This window comes from Gracilinanus agilis, chromosome 3 (assembly GCF_016433145.1).
Source record: "Gracilinanus agilis isolate LMUSP501 chromosome 3, AgileGrace, whole genome shotgun sequence".
Classification (NCBI taxonomy): Eukaryota; Metazoa; Chordata; class Mammalia; order Didelphimorphia; family Didelphidae; genus Gracilinanus; species Gracilinanus agilis.
In genome coordinates this window covers 49,900,425-49,918,339 of record NC_058132.1, presented here as the reverse complement: position 1 = coordinate 49,918,339, position 17,915 = coordinate 49,900,425, and the positions used below count along the sequence as shown (strand labels likewise).

General features: G+C 42.9%; 1 protein-coding gene across 1 annotated transcript in view; it reads right to left on the bottom strand.

Moving 5' to 3' along the window:
* KAZN (kazrin, periplakin interacting protein) overlaps nucleotides 1-17,915 on the bottom strand; it is a 621,239-nt gene that overhangs the window by 396,026 nt on the left and 207,298 nt on the right. The window lies entirely within an intron of this gene.

Here is a 17,915-nt window from a genome sequence, read left to right as displayed (position 1 = left end):
CCTTTCCTTTCCTTTCCTTTCCTTTCCTTTCCTTTCCTTTCCTTTCCTTTCCTTTCCTTTCCCTTCTCTTCTTTTCCTTCTTTTCTTTTTAAAACCTTACCTTCTGCTCTAGTATCAGTTATAAGACAAAAAAGGGGCAAGGGCTAGGCAATGAGGGTTAAGTGACTTGTTTAAGGTCACACAGCGAGGAAGTGTCTGAAGCTACATTTGAACCCAAGCCTTGCCAACCCTGGGCCTGGCACTCTATTCACCATGCTACCTAGCTGCTCCAGAAGTTGTTTTTCCTATAAAAAAGATGCCACTGAAGTAAATACAGATGGTCACCCTCTAACCGCCTCACAAGTAGATGGAGCCATCCCAAATTATTTTGCTTGCCCATTATGGATATGTCAGAAAATTAGTATAAGGCTGTCTACAGGTGAAGACGCATTCCCCTTCTTAAGTATTCTTTCAATATCTGGTGGATGCCAGTTAAGGAAGGTCAAAGAGTGGGGACAACACCATCAGAGAAGGATGAGTCAGTCTTCTTAGGCTGGATTGGTTCTGGGCACCACAAAGGACATTATTACTTAGCCCCCTGGAAATTAATTTTTTAAAAATTTTAATAGCAATTAATAGGAAAGATAAATGCACCTGTGGCCATCACTGCCTTTCTGGATCACTGCAGCACCCATCAGGGGGCGATAGTGCCCACTTTGGGAATCACTGGATTAGAGGAAGAAAATCTAAAGGAGAACAACCAGGATAATGGAGAAGTATTGGAAAGAGAGTTGACTTTGGACAGCCTGGGTTCAAATCTTAGTTTTGATGCTGGTGTGACCTTGGGCAAGTCACTTGCCTTGGTCACAGCTTTTTGAATTTATTAAAATGAAAGGACTGGAGTGGATGAGCCCAAGGGTCCTTCTGACTCTAAACCTATGATTCTATATGTGGATAAACTGAAGGAACTAGGGATGTTTAGTTTGGAGAATAGAAGACTCAGGGACGCCATGTTGGCTGTCTTCAAGTACTTGGAAGACTGCCATGTGGAAGAAGGATTCAACTCATTTTGCTTTGCCCCAGAGGGTAGAACTAGGAACAATGGGGGAAAGCTGTGAAGTAGTAAATTCAGGCTATTAGGAAAAAAACTTTTTAGTGATTTGAGATATTCTATAGTGGAAAGGGCAGCTGGGTGGTACGGTGGATAGAATGCCCTCAAATCCGTCCTCAGATACTTTCTACCTGTATGACCCTGGGCAAGTCATTTATCCTGATTTGCCTCAGTTTCCTCATCTGTCAAATGAGCTGGAAAAGGAAACGTCAAACCACTCCAGAATCTTTGCCAAGAAAACCCCAAATGGGGTCATGAAGAGACATGATGGAAAAGGCTGAACAGTAACAAGGCTGAAAAAGGGTAGAGCAGAGTCCCCCCACCTCTAAGAGAGGGCATTTTTTGATGGGTACAGCTGAGAAGGGGCAAGACTAACTACTGGAGAGGCCTTCTCAATCACAGCCTCCTGGAGTCAAGATTCCAGTGCCAAAATGAGATTTCACCTCCTTCAGGAGTTTAGAGGATTACAAAGGAGGCCACATGTTGGCTCTGTTTAACCCCTACTCAGACACATGAAAGGCTGATGGCTTTGGCAGGGTTTGAATCTGAGCTCTAAGAGCAAGCTATGTGACCCCAGCTAAGCCACTTACGTCTCTGAACCTCAGTTTTGTCATCTGCAAAATGGGGATAATAATATCCACAGCATATACCTCACCAGGCTGATGTGAGGAAAACACGCTGTAAACTTCCAATCAGTCAACCATCAGCCAGCATTTAACAATGTGGTTTCTATGTGACAGGCACTCTGCTAAGCACGGGGGATACAAAGAAAAAGCAAAAACAGCCCCTGGAAATGTGCATTGTTAACGTTATTCATTCTTTTTAGATACTGTTTCAAATAATCAATGATTCACACCAAACAAAGCACATTTCTCCTCTGCTTTGTCCAAACATTTTGAAAACTTCCAGCTTGGACCTCATTTGGAGAGGGATGGGAGGAGGCGTCCCGAAAAAGGCATAAAGATGCCTGACATCTAGCATGATCAGCTTTGCTGAATACCTTCCGTGCATTATTTCATTTAACTCTCTACCCTGAATAATAGCTTTTGTTTTTGTTTTAGCTAAGCCAGTCTATTTGCTATTTCCCCAATAAATCTTAGAAGTTTCCATCTTGGAAGCTTAGCTTCTGTTTGGATTTACATTTCCCATCGAAGGATGGAAGCATCGTTTGGGCTTCCCAGTCAGAAATTCCCCTTCCTCATGAAGTCTCCCATGTGTTCCTCAAACCCAAGTGACGCTTCCATCCTCTGAACTCCCATAATGCTCTGTTGACCCTATTCTCACAGCACTTATCACTTATGCTACATGTCCAGTTTCATCTAATCTAGGTCCACAGGAAGCTAGAAAACCTTCAGAGACCTTCTCGTTCAAGCCCATCATTTTCTAATCCAACATATATTTATTAAGTGCTTATTCTACACTGGGGACACATGGGAAAAATGAAAATCTTCCCTGTCCTTCAAGAATTTCCATACTAATGAAACAATATAGCATAGACAGGCAAGGAAATATAGCACCATTTTGGGAATAAAAAGTACTAACTGGGATGGCATACAGTAAGAACATAATAAATATTTATTATACATGATCTTAGCCAAAAGGCTGAGAAGCGATATAATAAATGCTTATTGCTTGGTTAACAACTTATGAATAGGAGAGTGTGCCTGTAGGAGGTGGCACCTGAGTTAACCCTTGAAGGAAGCTGGGAATCTGAAATTGAAATGGGGAAAGAATACATTCTAGTTATGAGAAACAGGTGATCCAGAGTCATAAAGGCCAGGAGTGGGGACCAACTTAGGAAAATAGACAATTTGGACGGATCTTAGGCTATGTGAAATAAGTCTGGAAAGGTAGACTGGAGTTGGATTATGAAGGGCCATGAATACTAAAACTATTCTGTCTAGAGGCAATAGGGAGCCATTGAAAGTTATAGAGTAGTAGAGTAACATAACCTGACCTATGTTTTAGGAAGATTATTCTTACAACTCTGTAGAGATACCCTAGGAAGCAAATAGAACATTCATAAGGCCACCACAATCCAGTTCAGTCCCACAAACAAATAAAAAGGACCAGTAGAAAATATGAGCTTTATTATGGGTAGGCTAGCTGGCACCAGAGCATACAAAGTGCTAGACCTGGAGTTCAAATCAAACTTCAGATACTCAGTAACTGCATGACCATGGCCAAATCATTTGACCTGTCTGTCTCAGTTTCCTCATCTGCAAAATGGGGATAATACCAGTACCTAGCCTTCAGAGTTGTTGTGAGAATAAAATAAGATAATAATTATAAAATGCTAATAAGCACAGTGCCCAGGACACAGTAAGAGCTTATTACTATTATTTATTATACATAATATTATACAATATTATTTATTATCAATAATAATTATTAGTCCCAAATTGCCTATTGAATAAGGAAATGCTATTTTAACTCATTCCTTCCTTCTTTAGGCACCCAGGGAAAATGGAGAAGGCTCAATGATCATTGATTTAGAAGGAGAAGGGTCCTTGGAGATCAAAGAGTCTTAGCTCCCTCATTTACAGATTAGGGAACCAAGGCTCATAGACCTTAACGATTTTACCTAAAGTTACTAAGGTAGTATGTGACAGGGCCAGGATTTGAACCTAAGACCTTGGACTCTAGCTTTGGAGTTCTTCCTACACACTATCACACCGGAGGCACTGGTAAACCACCCTTCTTAGAGCTGGTAGGAGCCTAGTGACTCCCTGTGGGAGAAGTCCATCCTGTGTGCCGTGTGTAATGCACATCATCCTGTGCAGCTGTGGGCGAGAATACCTGTATTCTCAGCTGCAAGGACAAAAGACAAACAGGCTGTGATGTTTGCCAGTGGAGCATGGCCAACCACGACGGGATGTTTTCTGGAATCACAGACACTACAGAACGCTTGGCTCCGGAGACGTTGAACCTAATGCCGAATGATAGGCACAGTGCCTCATGCTAACAGAGGGCTTAGGGACACAGAGTGCGAGTGCTGGGGAGCTAGGAGTCACCTAACAGTTACTGGTAACTGCAAAAGAACCTGGGCCAGTCATTCTTCAAGAAGAGGGGACTGTGCATGTGGAAGCCACACAAGCAAATATTCTATTTGATTCATCTAGTAGTTACTAATCACCAGCAACTGAGAGAGGAGACCATGAACTGTGAAACCAATGTACATGGGGGTAAACCTGGAGCTGCTATTTAGAAGGAAGGAAAGAAGAAAAGACATGAGAGAGGGAGGGAGGCAAAGAAGGAGAAAGGAAGGAATGAAAGAAGAAAGGAAAGGAGGAAGGGAGGACAGAAGGAGGGAGGGAAGGAGAAAGGAACAAAAGGAGGAAAGCAGGAAGAAAGGAAAATGAGTGAAGAAGGAAGGAGGAAGAAAGGAAGGGGGGGAGAAGGAAGGATGGAGGGGAATAAGAAGAAAGGAAGGAATGAATGAAAGAAGAAAGGTAAAGAGGAAGGGAAAAAAGAAGGGAGGGAGGGGAGGAGAAAGTAAGGAAGGGGAAGGAAAGGAGAGAAAGGGAAGGAGAAAGGTAGAAGGAAGGGAGAAGGAAGGAAGGAAGGAAGGAAGGAAAGGAAGGAAGGAGGAAGGAAAGAAAGAAGGAAAGGAGAGGAAGGGAAGGAGAAAAGAAGGAAGGAAGGGAGGGGGGAGGAAGTAAGAGAGAGAAGAATGGAAAGGGAGAAGGAAGAAAATGGGAGAGGGAAGGAAGGAAGGGAGAGAGGCCCTCCAACAAGTAATGAGAAGAACCATAGAAGAGTGGATAGAAAGCCATTCTTGGAGCAGAGAAGACCCTACTGAGGAATTCCTGCAGGCTGTGATGGACTTAAGAAAGCTATATATGAACATAATCTAATCTTCCTCATTAGCCTTTCCTCTTCTTTGGACCCCACTCTGAGGACTGACTAGAGGATGCAGCCAAAGGGACCAGCGTTTGACCCCCTGGCCTAGACAAATTTGAGCCTCTAATTTGCATTGGTAGGGGAAGTTTCTTCACTGGGAATTCTTTACCCTGATCAAATCACAGGCTTGATCTCAAAATAAAAATGGTGTCGACTCCACCAAGGGTTGGCAGTTTGAAGTAGGAGGATGACAAGAAGGAGGATGACAAGAACTGCCCTAGATGAAGCCAGACTGGAGAGGTAAGGCATTGTGGAAGAGCGAGATTTCCTCCACTGACACTCACTAGCTATGGGATCTTAGGCCAGTCACTTCACCTTAGTGATCTCAGTTTATTTATCTGTAAAGTGGGAATATAAAAGTTGTCAAATAGGGATCACAGGGTTTTCTTGAGGCCTAGAGAACCCAGCTTTGAAAGAGTGAAAGCATGAAATCATGGTTCATTTCTATTACGGTTCTGGCTGGCCCGTTGGCAACAGGGGAGAGGGGTCCCTGAAGGAGTTAAATTTTCAACCCTTGGTCAGCATAATGAACAGCTTGGCAAATTCAGGCAATTGTTTTGCCTTTTTTTTTTCAATGAAGCAACTGTGTGTGAGCAGAAATACTGAGGTTAGCCGTAGCTGCCTCTCTGAGCAGGCGTCACAATCATTCCCGGACTGCATTTGACAGGCCGTGTCATTGCCACAAGCCTATTATCTTTCCAACCTATTGTTAAAGTGTCATTAGGACACCTTGAATGAGAGACCAAATTCTCCTCTGTACATGATTTTCATAATTACAGCCTTTTCATATCCCAGAAGCCCCTACTGTGAAAAGGAGGCCTGAAGTTTGCAGACATGTGTTAGACACTTCTGAGACGGACTTTGAGTTTGGAGATGTTTCCCTGCACGGATTTCAAAGGTCCTTGTGGCTGGAGTTTCCTTCTTGGGGGCTTCCTGAAAAGATGGCAGCTGAGATCAGGGGGGTCACTAACCCTGGGAAAGAGAATCCAAGGCTTGTAGGATCATAGAGCAGCTTGCTTTAAAGCAGCAAGGGACCTTCATTAGCTACCATCAAGTCTAACCTCCTTGTTTTATAGATGATGAAACTGAGGCCTGGAGAAATGAAGTGACTTGCCCAGGATCACACAGCTAGTAAGGATTTTAACTCAAGTCAAGACTCCATGTCCAGTGCTATCCCCATCTACTGTGCCACTTCTCTGTCTGTTAACTAGAAGACTTCAGAGGCACTTCCAAGTCTGAGAGTCTATGATTCTAAAGAACATCAGAGCTAGAAACACCTCTTTAGAACACAGAATGTTAGAACTGGAAGGGCCTTTAGAAAATGAATGTCAGAGTTGGGAGGGCCCTTGGAGCAGAGAATGTTAGAGCTGGGAGGAGGCTTAGAACAGAGAATGTCAGAGCTGGGAGAGACCTTAGAACACAGAATGTCAGAGCTGGGAGAGACCTTAGAACACAGAATGTCAGAGCTGGGAGAGACCTTAGAACAGAGAATGCCAGAGCTGGGAGAGACCTTAGAACAGAGAATGCCAGAGCTGGGAGAGACCTAAGAACAGAGAATGCCAGAGCTGGGAGAGACCTAAGAACAGAGAATGCCAGAGCTGGGAGAGAGCTTAGAACAGAGAATGCCAGAGCTGGGAGAGACCTTAGAACAGAGAATGTCAGAGCTGGGAGAGACCTTAGAACAGAGAATGTCAGAGCTGGGAGAGACCTTAGAACAGAGAATGCCAGAGCTGGGAGAGACCTTAGAACAGAGAATGCCAGAGCTGGGAGAATCTTTAGAGCAGAGAATGTCAGAGTTGAGAGAAGATTTAAAACAGGGAAGGTCACAGCTGGGAGAGAGTTTAGAACTCAAACATCAGTGCTAGAAGAGTCTTTAGAGCACAGAATTTAGAGTCAGATAGCTTTTATAGTCTAGGCTGTCAAAGCTTGGAGGGGACTCAGAGGCGGTTACTTCCATCTTGTCCTCCCTCCAGCTCCCCATGATACAGATGGTGCTGCTGAGGACCACAAAGGAGGAGTCAGTTTGGGACACAGAAATACTCTTCCCTTAGCCACCTCCACCTTGTCTCCTTGTCTAAATACACATATGAAATGTTTAAGGCCCGAAGCAAGAGGACAGACACATGTGGCTGGAATGAACTACAATGCCCAAAGGGCATTCCATAAGACGGTATTGATTCCCCAAGGCATTCCCTCAGCACCCATGCCCATAGTTCACAGCTGGCAGTCACTGCCTCGGAGACAAGAAGCCCATAGCAGAGATCCAATGAAATCTTGGCATCTCCAAACAGCACACGGGCCTGATGGCACTGGACAATAACAAACCGTTTCCTTCCTTGTCACTCTTCTGATTCCAGGAGTGATACTGGGGCATCGACTAACATCTACACCCCAAAGAAACAGCAGCCCAGCCACCACTGCAGTCAGAGCCTGGGATCTGCCATCTGCTTGGAAGATACATTTAATTATCCCCATTTGCAGGCACACAAAAGGGAGCTAAATGCCAAGTTTGTTTGTGTGTTCCCCTAATTTAATTTCTGTGCAATTTCTATAACTGCTCCCATCATTCTGATATTTGGAAATGGATTCATTTTTCAGTCAACAACAACATCCTCAGGTCTTTAAGAGGTAATGAACCACTATGTCATCTTGCTGGGTTGGGTCATAGAGTAATGGAAAAAAAAGAGTTGGCAGTTGAGGGCTGGGGATAGGGGAGGCAGCAGAACCTCTTTGCCCTGGAGCCCTGGACAAACTTCAGGCATTAAAGCTGATCTTGTAAATCAGCCCAGCTGGGCAAAAGAAGACATGGTAGGTAAGGGATTAGCCTTTTTTCTGCTTGGCTCCTACCAGGAAGTCAAACAATGAGTATTTGTTAAGGCTTGCTATATAGTAGGCTAAATGCTGGGGATACCAAGAAAGGCAAAAACACGGTTGTGTTGCCCTATGTAAGATGATAGTCTAACTGGGGAAACAATATGCAAATAATTATGGGCCTATAAGATATGTACAGGGGCAGCAAGGTGGCATAGTGGTTGGAATGCCAGGCCTGGAGTCAGGAAGACTCTTCTTGAGTTCAAATTCAGTCTCAGACATTTACTAGCTGGGTGACCCTGAGCAAGTCACTTTACTGTTTGCCTCAGTTTCCACATCTGTAGAATGAGATGGAGAAGGAAATGACAAACCACTCCAGGATCTTTGCCAAGAAAATCCCAAATGGGGTCACAAAGAATTGGGCTCAACTGAAAAACAACTGAACCACAACAAAATGATATATATGGAGTAGATGGAAGGTAATTTTGAAGGGGAACACATTAAAATCAGGGAGGACTAGGAAGGTGAGATTTGAACTGAGTCTTGAAGGAAAGCAAAGAAGCCAGGGGACAGAGATGAGGAAGGAGAACATTCCAAGCATAAGGGCAGCTGATGCAAAAACCCAGAGATGAGATATGTTTATCTTATGGGAGGAACCTCAAATAGGCCAATGACACTGAGTCTTCTAGGGCATGGAGGAGAGTAGAATACAAGGAACCTGAAAAGATGAGAAGGGGCCAGGTTATAAAGAACTTTCAATGACCAAGGGATTTTTTTCTTTGGTCCTGGAGGCAATAAGGGAGCCATAGTAGGTTAATGAGTAATGGAGTAAGATGTTGGGGCTGCATAAAAATAGGAGCAAGTGAGTAGAAATACAGAGGAGAGAAATTTAGGCTTAATATAAGCAAAAACTTCTTAGTGGTGACAGGATAGTGACTAGACCTGCTATTTCACTGGTTTAGGGAACCAGTTTCTAGATGAGAAAAATCCCTCAACAAAGGAGGGCTGCAGAGAACCTTCTCTGCCACTGTGAGTCTAAGAGAGTTGCACTGAAAATTTAAGGACCTGCTCAGGGTAAACAGCTTTTAGGCATCAGAGATGGGGCAAAGAAAATTGTTTCCAAGGGGCATGGGCTGACTGAAGAGTTGGTAGGTTCCCTATGCCCCCAAACTGTCAGCTGTAGATAGGAGAGCCATTCAGGACTTTAAGAACCCTCTTACTTCTGAGGTTCTGTGTGGTTCTGTGATTCTTGAGGGAGGGCAGAAACCTTGCTCATTGCTTTACAACAGGAACACTACAGCCTTACAGGTTGACTTGTACACTGTTTTCTCACTTGCACTATGTATATATTCTCACCTCCACATCTTTGCCCATGACACTACTCATGTTTGCAGTGGCCTCCCCAAATTCCTATTCTTTCTTCAAGCTTCCGCTCAGTACTTCTCTTTCTTAAAAAAAAAAACAACAACAACCCTTTCTTTCTGTCTTAGAATCAATACTGTGTATTGGTTCCAAGGCAGAAGAGCAGTAAGGGCTCATCAATGGGGATTAAGGACTTGCTCAGGGTCACAGAGCCAGGAAGTGTCTATGGCCACATTTGAACCCAAGTCTTCTCGACTCCTCTATCCTCTGTATTACCTAGCTGCCCCTCAGGGTGACCCACTTTAATGAGTGGGTCACCCTAGGAGTAAGGGATGAAATTAACAAACAAAAAAGTCTAATGGGACCCATACTTGGGGAATATTAAAATTTAAAACCTACTTTATCCTCCTCATAGGTTTCTAATATCACCTCGAACTTTGGCTAGGTGGGGCAGGATGGTAAAGATGGTAGGGAATACTATGTGATCTAGTCAAGTTGTTTAACATCTCTGCCTCAGTTTTCTCATCTTGTATGTGGTATTATAAAATCCCTTTCAGGTTAAATCCTATGCTCCTACTAACCTGGTAGGCTCTTAAAAAATCCCAGTGGAATTGACGTGGATTGTATCTCTCTGGATGGTTGATTTTCTATTACTCCTGAGCTAGGAGAGCAAAGTTGGGTTTCCAGAGAGCATGGCCTAGATGACAACAGTTGTTGGGATTGGAGATAACAGTTTGGCCTTAGATTTTGTGTCATATTAACCCTGTTTTTATGACTACAGAAAGTAATTAACTTTATAGGCTAAGAAACTTCCCTTAGCAGGCATTAGGGTGGGTGCCCAATTGTGCTGTTCTCTTAACTCAACAGTAAATAGAGTCTTCAATAGATCTTCAATAGATAGATAATGCTTCCATAAAACGTTTATGGAGTACATTGCAGGGCCTAATAAACCCTGAAGAATGGTAATGTCCCGCTTAAAGGCTTATTGTGGATAATAGGGTTGCTTCTCAGCAGGGAAGAATAATTAGTAAATTAATAAATTATACTCTGTTTACACTTCAAACAAGCAAACTCTCTGTTGGCTTAGAGAATATCTTGGGTCTTCCTCAGTGAGTGGCCATTAGTAAATGAAACTAAGTTGAGATTTCATATGCATACTACATTTTCCCATTTCTATCTTTTTCGTCCCCAAGAAGAACAGCAAACATCAGAGATTTTCTATCCTAAGAATTCTTGCCATGACTTAAATAGAACAACTTTTGGTGCCAAAGGCAGAGCCAGAAGGATGATTGAGAAATTTGCTAATTGTTCTTTCTCATTGAAAATCTATATGATGATGACACAGTCTCCTACAAACTATAGGAGTCCATTTTGTATGTGTGAACTTAGAAAAATTCCTTCTAATCCTAATGATACAGTGGAAAAGGCACTGTATTTGTTGTAGAAAACTAGCTCTGTCATGGAACTAGGCCAATTGCTTAATTTCTTTCAGGCCTCAGTTTCCTCATTTATGAAATGAAGGGGTTGGACTAAATGGCCTCTAAGGCCCCTTCTAGTCCTAAATTAATGATCCTTTGATTCTACCACTAACATTTATTCATAATACATTTGTTTCATTCATTCATTCATTCATTCATTCATTCATTCATTCATTCATTCACCCATCTAACAATATCCAAAACTCTGAGCATAAACTCCTCCATGTGGCCATTGAAGCCTTGAACATCTAGGTTCCAGACTATCTGGGCATCTGGGTGGCACAGTAGATAGAGTGCTAGGCATAGAGTCAGGAAGACCTGAGTTCAAATTTGGCCTCAGATACTTCATAGCTGTGTGACTCTAGGCAAGTCATTTCACCCTATTTGCCTCTGTTTCCTCATTTGTAAAAGGAGCTGGAGGAGATGGCAAACCGCTGTCTTTGTTGAGAAAACCCCAAGTGAGGTCATGGAAAGTCAGACGTGACTGAACAACGGCAACAGTCAGACTTGATTTTGCATTACCTCCCCTTCATGCATTCTCATTCTAGGAAAATTGTCCTACATCAAAGATTTTATTTCCTTTTTTTGCAAAAGAGACTTTATTTAAAAAAAAAATCCACTTTACTCTGCAAGTGACAGGATCAGATTATTCTGAAAGTATTTCTCTTGGTAGGTAGGAATGCTTCTTTTAAAACTGTTGGGTATGGTCAGAATTTAATAGTTCCATGATTATTTAATGGCTCTTTTCAGTTCTTCTTGTGGCGATTATGGCTTTTTTGAATGCAGTTCAGGTTTCCATCCTGTTCAAAGTACCCTAATAATTTCTAGAAAAGGGAATGAGAATGAAGATTTTGGCAGTAAGATTATAGAGAGCTCCATACAGGCTGACTTCTAGTCATCTCTAGAATGTCCTCCTTTTTTCCCTCTGCACTTCCTCATTCCATTTGAGGAGTCTGTTTAGGAGTCTGCTCTTAAAGGCAAGTTCTCCCTGATATTCTTTTTATTGTTCTGTTGTATTCAGTCATGCCCTATTCTTCATGACCCTGTTTGGGGTTTTCTTGGAAAAGATGCTAGAGTAGTTTGCCATTTCCTTCTCTAGCTCATTTTATAGATGAAGAAATGGTGGCCAACAGGGTTAAGTGACTTGCCTAAGGTCACGCAGCTACTGTCTGAGGTTGGATTTAAAATTCAGTTCTTCCTGACTGCAGATCTGTCATTCTGTGAACTATGAACCACCTAGTTGCTCTGATTTTCCTAGATGATCATATTCTTTTCTTCTCTTCATAGGTATAGACTTCTCTGTTTCAAGTTGAGATCTTTGGAAAGGATTGATGGGCTTGTTCCAGGGGGTGGAGAGTTGCAGGCAGGATGGCAATGGGTGATATCATCTGAAATCTAAGAGTGTAGCCAAGAAGAAGTTTTATCCAACTGGCATAGTCGATACATCTTAAAGGACCAGGGCTGTTTTTTTATTGTCTTTGTATTTTCAGAGCTTATCTCCTGGTTTCTGGCACAGAACAGATGTTTTTCAAAGTGTGTGTTGACTTAATGTCTTCCACGTTGTTGGTCCTTTTAATAAATACTTGTTATAATAAAGGGCAGGACATGGAAAGTGAGGAATAGGAAGTTTATTTTATTTTTTAAACTCACCTTCCATCTTAGGATCAATGCTGTGTATTGGTTCCAAGGCAGAAGAATGATCAGTGCTAGGCAATGGGGGTTAAGTGAACTTGTCCTACTATGTGCCAAGCAGTATGCTAAGCACTGGGGATACAAATACAATACAAGCAAAAAGATAATCCCTGCCCACCAGGGGTTTATGTTCTAATTGTGGGAGGTACCTTATATAAGGGAAGAAGAAAAGGAGAGATTGATGGGTAGCAAAAATAGCAAGTGGTGATGGAAAATCAAGGATGACTTCTCTAGACCCTTCTAGTGCTTAACAAAGTGCCTGGCAAATAGTAGGTGCTTAACAGATGTTTATTGATGGGTAAAACACTGCCTTTTCATTCTTCCTCAAATATTCACCATCGTCATTTGTGGACGTTCTGTCAAATCGACTTATGAGTTTTTTCTCTTTATGAGATTCAGTATTTCTGGCTTGATTTATAGTTCGACTTGCTGGTACATTTGGAAACAATTAACTGTCGTATAAACACATAAATACTACAATAGAAAGGCTGAAGTGCTAATTACTGCGAGGAAAGAAATAAACGCACCACTAAACCCTACTCAGTCCTAGCGTTTGGATAGGATTGAGTCTTAACATCAGAAGTGGATGTAGAAGTGAAAGAATTCCATTGTCGAATTTCCCATCCTTCCCAGTGCCCCGGGGGAAGCAAGGTTGAGAGGTTAGCATGGAAACTGTCCCTTGGAAGGAATGAAAAATGGAATCTTCTAGCAGGGACCAAAGTGCTGCTGATAGAGAATTCTCAACACAATAAGAGAAAGCCATCGCAAGTTGTCCAGGCTTTGGTGTTGCCCCTGGACATCAATGACTCTAGAAAAGAAAGTGAGACTTGACTGGGGGCAACTCTGTTTCACTTAAATCCAATTCACGCACAAGGCAAGACAGCATCCTGTGATGACATCAACTTTCTTTAAAATGAAGAATGAGCAAGAACCACAAATATAAGTGATGGAATTCTAACTCAAAAAAGTATTATATCATTTGGGGAAAAATTAGAACAAGGAAAAATCCTCACAAGCTGGAATACTTGAGTTTTTTCTCCTTCTTTTCTAGTACAACTCGATAACATAACTGGATATGATGTTAGCTGCATCTCAACATGGTGGCAGGGAAGGGAGGGAGGACTGGACTGGCCCTTGGAGAAAGGCTAGGAATAGATCCCTGAAACAAATAGGGTGTAAGAGCCAGTTTCTTTGGTCTTTGGAATGGCTGTATCAACAAAGTTCATTGGGAGGGACCACCTGGGACAGGATGCCAAGGTTCTTCTCAGGCTGAGAGCATACATTTTACACTGGGTCTCCAGTGTAAGCTCAGGAAGATGTGGCCACACAAGGGGCCCTCGGTGCATAGACTGAGCCCACTAAAAGGGAAGGAGTAAGCTCCTCAGTTGACTGCTCAGGAAAATAACCCTTTGGATGAATTCTACTAAATGGCTACTATGCACAAGGCACAATTTTATACAGGAGGAAATGAAGATGCCTAATAATAAAGAGAGTTGCTCATTATCCTCCAGACTATGAGTAGCAGAGCTGGAACTTGAACTCAGGCCCTCTAGCTACAAATCTAAAGCTGTTTAAAGTACACCATGATGTTTCCTCTTAGGTTTTTCCCCTACAGTGGTAAGAATAAAGAATATAAGCTCCTTGAGGGCAGGGAATATTTTCCTTTCCACTTTTCATTCCATCATGATGAAGCACAGATCAGACACTATTACAACTCAAGAACTTCAGTGACTCTATTATCACTAAGACAAAATACAAACTCCTCTGTTTGGCATCTCAAACCCTTCCCAGTCTGATTCCAACCTATTTTTTCCACACTAATTTTGACATGATTCTCCCCCAAAAGTCTCCTTTTCAGTTCCGGGATCTTGCTGTTCTCTCTCCAGGACACTCCATCTCCTTCCTCCCACATTACATATTTGGAACTTTCTCTCTCCCTCTCTTCATCTGGACCTCTGGCATCCCTAGCTCTCTTCAAAGGCCACCTCCTGCAGGCAGCCTTTCCATTCCCTGTTTTTTTGTTTTTTTTTTAACCCTTGTATTTCGGTGTATTGTCTCATAGGTGGAAGATTGGTAAGGGTGGGCAATGGATGTCAAGTGACTTGCCCAGGGTCACACAGCTGGGAAGTGGCTGAGGCCGGATTTGAACCTAGGACCTCCCATCTCTAGGCCTGACTCTCACTCCACTGAGCTACCCAGCTGCCCCCCTGGTTTTTTTTTAACCCACACTTTCTTTCCTAATAATAACTCTAGGACAGAAGGGCAAGGGGTAGGCAAACAGGATGGGAGGGCAGAGGAGTTAAGTGATTTGCCCAGGGTCACATAGCTAGGAAGTGTCCGAGACCAGACTTGAACCCAGATCCTCTGGACTCCAGGCCTGTCTCTCTCTCCACTGGGCCACCTAGCTCCTCTCCTTATATTCTGTCTTAAAATGACTATAAGCATTGTCTCCAAGGCAGAAGAGCAATGAGGTTTAGGCAATGGGGGTTAAGTGACTTGCCCAGGGTCACACAGGTAGGATGTATCTGATACCAGACTGAACCCAGGACTTCCTGCCTCCAGGCCTAGCACTCTATCCACTGTGCCACGTAGGTGCTCCCCATGTTTTACTGAAAGCACCCCTTCCAAATTCCTTTACATTTTATTTTAATCATTTTGCATTTACTTAACCGTTTCCATGCTCAGTAAAATATTAACTTTTGGAGGGTAGGATCAGGTTTTATTCTGCTTTGTATCATCTCTTGCCCCTAGCACAATGCCTAGCACATAGAAGGTGCTTGTCCAATTGAACTGTCGAGCTGAATCTCTTCTGAGACCAAGGAACCTTCCGCCTCAAAGCTTTCATAGTGACTCGTTCTCTCTCCCTCCTTGCCACTTCCCATTTTTAAGATGAGGGAGACTGAGGCTCACAGGCATAAAATCATGTTAAGTCACGCAAAGAGGTAGCAGGAGATCAGTGCTTAGAATCTGGGCCTCCTGTTCCCCAGCCCTCCAGGGCTTTAAGCCACTGCATATCTGGGAGAGGTGGCATGTTTACAAATTGGTTAACATTTGTCAAGTCCCTTGATAAGGGACAGCTCTGTCAATAAAGCCTCATCTTCCTTTAATGAAAGTCAATAAGACCGAAGCGACTGGTAAGCAGTATGTCACCAGGTGCTTTCATCCTCTCTCAGGGGCTCCCCTAAACCAGGCCCTTTTTCCCCGAGAGCCACCCAGCGACAGAGTGCCAAATGGGGAAGGCACCTGAGATGGGATGATTGGCTTCAAAAATAATCCCGTGTCCTGTCAAGAAGCTGGCAGTGACAAGTGATGAGAAAAAAATATAATTAAATGTCAGCAGAAATGAACGGGGCTGCGCAGTGCCTGACATGCCAGGTTGCTGGCCAAGGCTGACTCCCCCAGTGCGCCAATCACTGGCCCTCTCACTCTGGCTGCCTGTCCTTGGTGTGATTCAATCAGCTGCAGAAAGGAAACAAGAGTGAGTTGTGTTGTTGATGGGAAGAGACTGCTTACGTGCGTTGTAGGGAGGAGTTGTGTCTTGTGGTAGGGCAAAGGAGGAGCTGAAGGGTTAGGCGGTGCAATGGATAGAGCACCCGGCTTGGAAGCATGTTTCCTGAGTTCAGATCCCGCCCAGACACTTCCAGGACCTCACAGGGTAGTGAGCTTTGACTTAGAACTTTGACTTAGAACCACTGCCTGGGGGGCACAGTGGATAGAGCAGATCTTGGAGTCTCAGCTCTGGCCGCAGATATTTCCTGGTTGTATGACTCTGGGCAAGTCACTCAACCTCACTTGTGTAGTCCTTGCCAGTCTTCTGTCTTAGAACTGATACTAAGACAGAATATAAAAGGTTTTTTTTTGTTTTGTTTTTTAATAAAAGAATCAAAAAGTAGAAAGAACTTGCTTGTACAAACAGATTTATAGCTGCTCTTTTTGTGGTGGCAAAGAATTGGAAAACTGAAGGGATGTCCATCAATTGGGGAATGGCTGAACAAATGGTGGTATATGGTGGTGATGGACTTCTACTGAGCTGTTAAAAAAAAAAAAAGAACCACTGAGTATGTGTTCCTATGTAGGGTATGGATGCCCCTTGGTACCATGAGAGGACAGGACTCTGTGATAGTCTTTGTTTCATGGATGACTACTTTTTTTTTTAACCCTTACCTTCCATTTTAGAATCAATACTGAGTATTAGTTCTAAGGCAGAAGAGTGGTAAGGGACAGGCAAAATTAAGTGACTTGCCCAGGGTCACACAGCTAGGAAGTATCTGGGACCAGATTTGAACTCAGGAACTCCCAGCTCTAGTACTGGTTCTCAATCTATTGAGCCATCCAGCTGCTTCTTTCATGGATGACTTTTTTTTTTAATTTTTAAATTTAAAAAAATTGATTAAGAAAAATTTTCCATGTTACATGATTCATGTTCTTTCCTTCCCTTCCTCCTCTCCCCCCCTCATAGCCAACACACAATTCCACTGGGTTTTACATGTGTCATTGATCAAGTCCTATTTCTATGTTATTGATATTTGCACTGGAGTGATCGTTTAAAGTCTACATCCCCAATCATATCCCCATCGACCCATGTGGTCAAGCAGTCGTTTTTCTTCTTATTTCTGTTCCCACAGTTCTTCCTCTGGATGTGGATAGCATCTTTCTCATAAGTCCCTCAGAATTGTCCTGGATCATTACATTGCTGCAAGTAGAGAAATCTATTACATTCGATTGTGCCACAGTGTATTCATGGATGACTTCTTTTTTATTTTTTTAAACCTTTAACTTCTGTGTATTGGCTCCTTGGTGGAAGAGTGGTAAGGGTGGGCAATGGGGGTGAAGTGACTTGCCCAGGGTCACACAGCTGGGAAGTGTCTGAGGCCGGATTTGAACCTAGGACCTCCCGTCTCTACGTCTAGCTCTCAATCCACTGAGCTACCCAGCTGTCCATGGATGACTTCTTGAAAATACGTTTGTATTATTTTAGAATATTTTATTTTTTAAACCCTTACTTTCTGTCTTACTAACAACTCTGTGAGAAGGGAATTTGTATTTTGATTTGATCAGTCAGAGATTTAGACTTCCCTTCCATTTGTTTTGAATTTGAGTCAATTAGCAACCAGGGAATTGATTCCATAGGCACTGCCCCCCTGGATGGTGCCAGGCTAATTGAGGAATTGTGATTGGTTCCTGGGGAGTGATGTAAGAAAGTGGGTACAGTAAGGATTTATAAGATGAGACCCAACAGAAAGCTGGGGAGTTATTTTCTGAGGTTGAGATTCAGAGATAGACACTGAGTTGTTTGGCTCTGGATTATTAGGCTAGGCAATTCTTCGCCTCCTTTCTATATTTCTCTCTTATTGTTCTTTTCCTTACTAATAAATCTAGCTATTAACAATCTTGTGACTTAAGGGTTAATTACAATTTAGGCGATCACCCATTCTAACCATTACAACTCTAAGACAGAGGGCAAGGGTTAGGCACATGGGATTAAGTGACTTGCCCAGGGTCACATAGCTAGAAAGTGTCTGAGGTCAGATTTGAGCCTAGGTTGTCCCAACTCCAGGCCTGGCACTCTGTCTACCTCG